General features: G+C 39.7%; 1 long non-coding RNA gene across 1 annotated transcript; it reads left to right on the top strand.

The window, feature by feature from the left end:
* The first annotated feature begins 6,251 nt into the window (after nt 1-6,251).
* On the top strand, nt 6,252-9,658 carry LOC116451078. The gene is made up of 3 exons (XR_004243084.1): nt 6,252-6,953; nt 7,753-7,891; nt 8,305-9,658. It is a non-coding gene; the product is annotated as an uncharacterized LOC116451078 (long non-coding RNA).
* Nucleotides 9,659-9,775: the final 117 nt, after the last annotated feature.

Here is a 9,775-nt window from a genome sequence, read left to right as displayed (position 1 = left end):
CTCGTGCTCAGTTTGTGTCACTCTCAGGACCCCTGCAATGCTGCAGGAGGAGTGTTCTCCAAAGCCATCTTGAACCAGATCTGAAATGAATTAAGATTAAACATCATGAGCAGTTCCATCTTCCACCACTAATTTTGGTCAGTAACTTTGGTTTAGTTATATGTCTCTCTTTGAAGAAATTAAATTAGCCTGGATGTCGTTACAGAATGCATAACTTGGCACTTGATTCTGCTGAGTTCCAGAAACTCAGACAATAAGAGGAGGAAATGGGTGTGCTGTGGAATACAAATCTCTGAGCTGTTCAGGTCTGCTGGCACTGGGTTCATTTGCTGCTACCCAAGTGGGCACTGAAAACAGAAAACAACTCACAGCCTCAGCAGCCCTTCCTGAGGCCAGGTCCAAACCTGCTGCATCCAATAAATGCCAATGATGTAGCAAAGTCAAGAGTTTAGGGTTTGTAACCTGCCTCATTAAAACATCTCACCCAAAGAAAAGCTGCCAACTGCATTTCTGCATCCTTGAATCAAATCTGACAGCCCCAGGTAAAGGTGTTTGTTTATCACCCAACGTGAGGCACTGGCACTGAGCAGCTGGGAGCTGGAGCCAGAGGGGAATTCCCTGTCAGCCAGAAGAATGGAGCATCTGCAGGAACTGCTTCTTCACACTTCTGCCTTACATCTGAAGAAGGATGATGCAATTTCTTTCACTGAGGTAAAAATATTTACCTCATACCTTTGTTCTGGTGTGTTGTAAAGCAATCTTCTGGCAGAGCTGAGAATCTCTTATTTACTGCTGTAATATTAAGTGCTGTTGGGCTTTAGCCAAAACAGTATTCTCTCAAGAATTTGCTAGGCATTCATTTTAAGAGATCATTATTTATCCTTTGAAAAGCAAAGGTTAAAGTTTACCTTTTGCTGTTAATGTAACTGCGGTTGGCATGTTTGCATAAGCAGCAGCTCCTGTCAAATTAGGAAACCCATGTTGGGATTTTATCAGTTATGGCTTAATTTTGAAAGCACCATCCTAAGAACAATGCTTGTGCTAACTTCAATGCAGTTAAACTCCACAAACTTGGGGTGTAACCTGTGTAGTGTTCAGGGTGACCACACAGTCAGGATCTTCTTGTGCAGTGAGTGTTGAGAATTTTTCAGGACTCATTAAGTAATAAAGAGTCAAGATGACAGAAGCTGTGCTAAGGTGTGAGTTTCTGTCATCGCTCATCCTTGCCAGAGGGGTATTTTCTGTTCTTTTCTCAGAAAAATGAAAAATTAACGAACAAAACTTAACAGCAGATGCATCCAATTACAGGATTCCCTCCTTCCCATCTCATCTCCCTTAGATGGCTTCAGGACCATAGCTTGGTCATGTCTTTAAAAAACAATGTCTGTTCCAGGAAATTGTCTGCAAATACATTCCAAGTTTGTTATCTGTAAAAGGTTATGTAAGCCTAAAAGGAGAAGAGAGAAATGCTCCTGGCAGATACCTCAGTGTGTTGAAATTTAGGTCGTTAAATGAATACCTCACATCTGATTTCAAAAATTCAGAAATAGCAAGATTAATGAGATATTTTTATAGAACTACTCAGTTTCATAAAGGAAAACATGGTGAGTAAGTTATCGGGACATTGTATCAGTTTTAAGTTAATTAGTAATTCTTTATAGAGAAGGATGCTGTAAAACAAGCTCAAAATCCACAATCCACAGCAGCAGAAAGGGAAGTTCATTCTGCTGCTGGCAAAGTCTGGAAGAAAAGGTCTTTTGTCCCATTTGGCTCCAGGATGTCCATTCTGAAAGTCCTGCCGTGTGTCCTGGTCCTGGCCAGCCCCTTGCTGAGTGGAGCTTCACGACGTAAGGCCTGCTGGAATTCTGCTTTGTGACTTGTCAGAGCAGGGATGTGGCCATGTCCACTCCACTGGGGAGTGCTGCTGGGGCATTGCAGTCCCACTGGGAGGTATTGCTGCTTGGGAATTCTCCTTTGGCTTTAGGCTGGGTTTATTTTAAATAATGGGAAAACAGTGCAAATGTGAAAACCTTGGTGAGACAACTGCTGTCCTGTGTTTGGTGTCACAGGGAAAAGGTTACAGCCATATTAACTACACCTGAAAACTCAGTATCCTGGTGGGTTGGGATCATTTTGAGTCAGTCTCTGAATTTCAGAAGGGTATTTTTAAATAAGTTAAATGGTTTGGTTCTTTTTCAGTGGGAAAAAACACTTGGTATATGGGTTTTAAAAAATCATACACTTTTTTTATAGCAAGTGTTCTTAGACTTTTTTTTTATACTAACAGGGAGAAAATCATCAATAATTAAGAGCATGACAACCAGAATGCACTGAAAGGTTATTTTAAGTGAGAAGCTAAGTAATGGAATTGTCTCTGGTTCTGTTAGAGTAGACCAATATTAGCCTGCAATTATTTATTGGAATATTTCCTACAGATTTTATTGATAGATTTAATTTATTTTAGGGTATCCCTAAGCCCATAGCGATGTAAACCAGCTGCAGTTGTTATTTTTCTAATAGAGTTTTGGTTTGTGGTCTATTTTTTTATGCTACTCTAACCCTTCATTTGCCAAAAAAAGTTACCACTTGAAGGCTAACTTGGCATTTATGTAGACCACAGTATTTTGAAGGGCTCAGCAGTGAGTTCCTTTATCACATGGAATATTAGAGCATTAAGACCAAAGGACACACTCTCCCTCTCTCCCAGCAGAATCACAACTGGTTATTTTCTGCTGCCTTAATATTTTTTGGATCATTGCTAAAAGAATTGTAATTCTGTTACTCATCAGAGGGGTGGCTAAAAACATTGCTTATCTCCTAGATGAACCATGCCAAATGCTACTTGGGATTTTTCATTGTTCTGTACATTATAGCCATAACACGTGACCTGTAGTTGGGTTTCTTTGGAAAATGTTTCAGTGCTGATGCCCTCTTGAGAGGAGAGCGTGCAGTGTATGTAAATGGATTGGTACAATTGGTACCTTGATCACTGTAATCATTTAGATTTATCTCTGATAAGCAGCAAATGTTGGATTAGATGGACTTGGAGAGTAGAAAGGAAGGAGGCTTCCATCTTTTTCTGAAATGCAGACTGCTCCCAGCACAGTCCCTCTGGCTAATAAAGCATCAATCATGAGTTTGTTCCTGGTGGAAAGTCCCTCTTGCAATGGCAAGAATATTAATTCTGCTCTGGCAGCGCCTGCTGGGCTTGGAAGGGTCTGCTCAGAGATCTCAGCCAGTTCTGGCTCTCTGGCTTCGTTCCAAATGTGGATCTTCTCACTGGGAACAGTTGTACACAATTATTCTTGGTTCTATTGGCAGTTTGGGGGCTTTTTTGAGTGTTCAGGTTGGTGCCTGGTGTTGAGTCCAAGTCCTGAGCAGGAGAGGAACAGGTAGCAAAGGATGTAGGGTGGGAGTGCCAAATGTGCTGGCATTTGATGGCTGATTCAGGCTGCTGAGGGAGTTATCTTTAACCAGCCAAATACCTGTGAAATACTGTAAACACTCAGATTCTGGAACATAATTTACAGCCCAAAGTGTTTACACAGCAAAAGGGATACAGGAGAACCAACATTAATGCAAACCAGATCCTTTTGTAGGCTAAACCAAGGAATAATCCCAATGCAAAACATACAAAAAGGTTTTAATTTGGCTTATAATTGGAAGGTTGGAATCTCTAATGAATTTCGTAACTTTTAGTCTTTGCCAACAATCCAGAGATGATATATAGTGGAATTCAGACATAACCACACTTCAATGATATGATAAAAATCATAACAACACAAGCCATACAATTTCCTGGCCAACTGGAAGATGGATACACATTCAGGGTAAAGTAATTTAAGCAGGTAAATTTTCATTTCTTGAATAGATTCAAAATTTTCAAGGGACAAGTCACTGGAAAGTAAGATTTAGTATCATCTACAGAGTACATACGAAGCTTAAATTTCTGGTGTAATTAGCAACACAGCCCACTGACAGTATGTTACTGTGTAATTGCATTAAATACTTGTTTTGTCTTAATTCACAGCCAACTGCACTGGAGTTGGGGACTTTGAGGCCTGTCTGGGTAATACAGATGAATTCTGTCCTAGAAATATTTCTTGTCAGTGTAAAAATCAAGAACCTTTTTGCAGGTAGTGTGTGGGCTTGATTTGTTTGTTTAAATATACAGCATATAAATGTCAAATATATTCTAAATGATGAACTAAATTTAGACTCTGCAAAGTGATCCACGAAAAGAGATGTTGATCTTCATTCACAATCTGCATAAGTTTATAACTCTGGTACAAAGCATCAAATCCAGGATCTGGGCATAGTGTTTTCTTTTTAAAAATATGTGTGGGCCATGTAATTCCTAATGTACGTAATCACTGTAATCCTTAATTTTTACATGCTCCCTGTTCTTTCAGCTATTTTTCTTTAGAACTGAATTAGCTTAGTGTAATTGCAAGTTCATTTTTTCCCCAGGTTGATCAAATTTTCTTTTAAGTTAAAAAAATAAAAAGAAATTAGATCTCTTAATGTTCTGTTCTCCATTACATAATTGTTTTTTTTTCCTTTTAAAAAATCAATGTCATAATGACAGCTAGAAATGTGAGGTTTCACTTCCACTCAGCAGCTTTGCCATGCTCACAGCTGACAAAGAGATCTTTGACCTGAGCCAGGCCCTGACTTGGGTACTGAACCCTGTGCCCAGCAAAGCTTCTTATCTTGGACGCCTGAAATGCCAACTTGGACTTGGTTACCCCAAAGCCTGGCAAAGTACTTTTGCATCAAATCTGGAAATAGATGGGTGTAACTAAGATAAAAAACACCTTTAAACAAACAGGAAAAATAGCGAATCTCTTGGTCCCTGCAGTGTTGAATAATAAATAATTATATAGCAAAATATTATACATTTTGGTATTGCTTACTTTTGAATTAAAATGATGTTGCTGAAAATTAATATTTTTATTTGCAGATGTGATTACTTCAGAATGGGCTGGAAGGAGTACTGGTACATGGGCCCCAAATGTAACCACCTTTGGAACACTCTGGATTTCATTTTAGTGGCTACTGTTCCTGCAGGGATACTGATTATCATAGTGGTTGTAATATTTTGCGTTGTCTACTGCATGAAAACAGAAAAAGCTGGGTAAGTGACTGTGGGTGCACTTATAAGGAGTTTTATACTCAAAATGGAAGTATAGCAAAAGGAGTCTGGTATTCTGGTTAATTTTAAACCTCTGGTTGCCATACTGCCAAAATAATATTTATACAATTTAAAACTAAGTCAAAACATCTTACCTGAGCACCCAGCACTTACTCAGCATTTTACCACTGCATGCAGAACTTCACTCTCAGTCACTGGTTTTTTTTAGGGCTCACCAGGCAAGCTTTAAAGATTGATAAGTACATTTACTACTTAAATTCAACACTACCAAATGTGTATTTCTGATTTATTTGCACTTAAGGATTGGCTTTTTTTCCACAGGTTTAAAAAAAAAAGGAGTAAGACCGCTAACCATTGACAAAAGGCTTGGTGTTCCTCCCATTCTTCGGTCTCAGATATCAGCAATCTGAGCTCCTTTTTGCTTTCAACACTTTTTCCCAGTGACACCTCTCCCAAGTACACAGACAATATGGGTCTGTTTTCCTTTCACTGAGCCCCAGTAATGTGTCACTGGTACTTCCTCAGACATAAGCAAGCTGTAATAATACACAGCTCTTGTAAAGCCATTGGCATGGGACATCTATGCAGCACAAAAAACATTTTTCAAGACTCTCACTATTGCTAATGCTCTAAATTCCCCTTGTTCCCCTCACCAGGAAGCAGGCAAAGCTTCCATCCCATGGAGCACAGCAGAACCCTGCATTCAGTGCTGACACAGCTGCCAGCCTGGGGCACGGGCACCGTCAGCCACCCGGGGTAAGAGATGTCAGAGGGGGGCACAGCACAGCCCCAGGCCAGGCCAGGCCTGCAGGACTTAGTGATTCAGCACAATGGGATGTGAATAGCAAAAAAAGGGAATTCGAGCTTAAAGTCGCCCTAGCATTTGATTTCAAAGATCAGCTGAATGCATGTGAGAAAGTGAAATTCTTCATCAAGGATTAAGTGAATCTAATTTGCATAGGAGAAAACAAAGAATTAGGGATTATTTTAACAGAATGTTCAAACAAGTATTTCAATTTTTGTCCTGTTAGAAGACCAGCATTAAAAAGAGATTACGCTCTGCTGTGCCAGTTTTCTCCATTAGACAAGGTGTAGTAGAGATCATTGCTTGAACTAGTGGGTATCAAGAGAAAAGATGGATAAATAGCGTTAAAAACCAATATGAAATACAAAGAATCACTGAAAGGGAATATTTGTGTGTGCGTGTATTCATTTCCTCATTTGGTACTTCAAGGGATTATTTTACATATTAAGGAGCACACAGTGTGTGAGAAGGAGACATTGAATGCTGTCTGAGGAAAGGAAGAAAATAATCTAGTCTGCTACATTATTTTCTGCTAAATCCATCTGTAAAGTGTCAATATCTTGGCAACGCAGCAGGTCTCAGCCTGCCTTTACCAGGAGATGGTGCTGTTCAATTTTTAACTAACTTGGAATTTAGTCCTGCTGATGCTGTTGTTCCGAAGGTGTGAATCAGACCCAATCCTTCAGTTCGGCAGGGAAGGAAACCCTTTATAAAAGGAATCTTTCTGGGTCAGGGCTGCAGGACTTAAGGCTTCTCACACCCTAGACTGTGAGTTGTAGTTCAGACATTATATTTTGTAAGTGAAAAACTGGTTTATACCTTCTAACATACTGTACCTGGTGAGCTGGTTATTCTAATTCGTTGTCATTTTGCTCTGTGTAACCACCTGATCCCCTACACACAGGTTGCCTCGGTTGGGCAAATTCCAAAAGCTGTACTGAAAAGACAAGATTTTAATGATGCCTCAATCCCAAATCAAAGGGAGAATTACAGGTATGCTGCTATTTTTCTGTCTTTTGTGCTCATTTTCACTTTATACCCTGGTTTGGAGACTCAGAATGACTTTGCAGCTTTGCCAGTGGCACAGCAAGGGACAAAGGTCCAGTAAATGGCAAAGCTTAAAGCTTTTGACTGGATTATTCACATACGAAATCTAAAATACTGCTTTATCCAGAGGCTTCTCTGGTTTTCCTCTAATCCCAGAGGCATTCATTTCATTACTGTTTAGAAACGAAGCTTCTGTACTTGTGCTTCCTCACTTGACCCCCCCCCCCTCAGCACCCAGCCAACTGCTGCAGTTCTTACTGCAACTTCTGCAGAGAACTTGTTTGCCAGGGTGCAGCTCAGTGAGAGCAGAACAGTCTCCTCACATGTAGCAGGGCTCTGCTGCAGAGACAGGCTGGAGCTTGCTCATATTTCAGTCCCTCAAGGAGGTCTGGTTTTTTCTAAAATAAATGTTCAAAATGTTGAAGGTATAGCTATCATGAATTTAAAATACTTTGAAAATAATTGTAGCAATATAGAAAATTACATACTGTGGCATTGTTTGTTGTGACAGTGAAAAGAAAATAAAAGCTTAAAGAGAATGTTGCTTCTATAAATCCACTCTTCTCTGTTTGCAGGATGAGGGCTTGACAGTAAAATGAACTTAAAAGACCTTTTAGATGTTGTTGCCTCAATGCCATGCATCCAGTAGTGAGCTTTAATATTTTTATATTGCAGTTTAAACTAACCCTTTGTGCAATTTGCAGTATATTATAGGGTTTTAATAACCTTTTTCTCTTTTGCATAGTCCTGTGTATGTTCAGCCTCTAAGGATGGCAGATCCAGCATCAGACTATTTCCCTCACTCCCGAGCCCAGCGAGATGGGTTTGACTATCCCAGGAAGGATTTGCCTTATCCAGTTTATCCAGAGGCGAGACAGTACCGGGTATGTATCAATTACATCCCTCTGCATATTAATTATATCATCTATCCTGGTACTGAATACAAATCATCACTAAATTGACTGTGTTTGTCACTAAGTAAAGATGTGAGCTAACAGAAAGCCTACAGCCACCTTTCACTATGCAGGTGTTTTCTTCAGGAATATTATAGAGCCTGCTGAAATGTTTTTAAATATTTCCGAAGCTGTTTCAGTTTGTGTGCACACAGTGCTAATGCTTTCAGTTATTTGCATGAAAATCATCTCCCAAAGCTCTTGGTGAGTGCACACTCAGAAGCAGCACATACTAACAAAACAAATATATATAAATGTAGTTTGATTAGATACAGATTATTTTAATAGCAAGCATACTGGGGAGTGTGTGTCATGCTACTGATTTAATTCTAATCTCTTTACAGAGATACTAAGAACAAGTGCTTCCTATATCAGAAATGTCTTGGAAAGCTGCATAATTACTGGGCAATCCAGGTGCTGAGAGAGCAGCGAGACCCTGGTGGGACACAGAGGAAATTGCCATTCTTATTAGATAGCACTAAGTTATTGCAAAGAAAAGGTATAGAGGATAATTGTAAAAGAAAACCTGATATAACATGACATTAACATCTGATTTATTTGCTATGTAATTGGTGACGGCTTCCTGTGAATCCCTGATACTGGAGTGCACAAGGGTCTGGCCCTGGTAGTGTGGTACAAACACAGCCAAGGATTTGGCTTCCCTCTGTCTCAAGATTTAGCAAATATTTACAGGCCCATTCCCTGTCCTTTGTCTTTTTTGCTTTGTCTTCTTTCTGTGCTGATCCCAACAGCTGGAACGGTTTGCCTTTAGTACTGCCCTGGCTTGCTTTGTAACTTTTTTGTAAATGAGGACAATAAATGAAGCTATGGAAGATTGACCACCTTGCCACTAAGTAACAAATTAAAGACACTGAAGGCTGGGATTTATTTCCCATTTTCCAAAAAGTCTGAAGCACATTATATTGCGATTTATATAAAATGATTTTCATTAGTATTAGGTAATATGTGAAACTATATGACAAAACTAGAATATTAAGGATTTTAGAAAGGATTTTTTGATGCTTGTTTTCCCCTCAGTGTAACAAAAACTTCAAAGTGGCCAAATTTCACTGGGTTTACTTCTACTGCTGCAAACTCTGTCAGAAATAAAAGTGAGACTCGTTCCCTCTCTTATCTTCAGAAACACACAGAAATGGTGTTAGCACATTTATTTAGATTCCAGACTATCAGTTTAAACCATTCTGACCTCAGAAATTCAGATCCAAAGGTGTCAGAAAACTGTGTCAGTGAATTGCTTTTTCTGTCACTTCTCAGCCTCGGGTAGTGCCACAATCTGACAAACAGTGGTGGTTGTTGACCTCAGTCCGGCTCTGTTGTACCAGCCTCAGAGTGACCACAGAATCTGAGTGTTCAGTTTGATATTCCACCACTCCTCTGAAAAGGAGTAGGAGGCACAGATAAGGCAATGCTGTCAATATCCATGGTGCTGGCAAGAGCAGAGCTGGCTAAACTGAGTCTCTCTCACTCTTTGCCCAAGTGTTCAGTTTTGTCGTTACCTTTTTCTGGTATTTTTCCCTTCATTCCTTACTTGTGTTGGGCAGTTTGAAATTATTTTGTCATAAGAATGTCTGTCTCTTGCTAGAGCTAGACTAAACGACTGGAATGTTTTTCTTACTGAATTTACTTTGGGGTGTGCTGTGTTATGTGGCTTTACCATTTAAAACAAAAAATAAAGGGGAGGAGGGTCAAATATAAGTCTCCAAATTCTCTGCTAAGGAGATGAAAGTCCAGGAGGATTAATCTTTTGAGAATTACAGAAGCTCCATGGCTCTCTTGTCCTGAGGAGCCCAGAAC

This window comes from Corvus moneduloides, chromosome 14 (genome assembly GCF_009650955.1).
Source record: "Corvus moneduloides isolate bCorMon1 chromosome 14, bCorMon1.pri, whole genome shotgun sequence".
Classification (NCBI taxonomy): domain Eukaryota; kingdom Metazoa; phylum Chordata; class Aves; order Passeriformes; family Corvidae; genus Corvus; species Corvus moneduloides.
The sequence above is the reverse complement of the archived record's forward strand: the minus strand, read 5'-3'. Positions and strand labels throughout refer to the sequence as shown.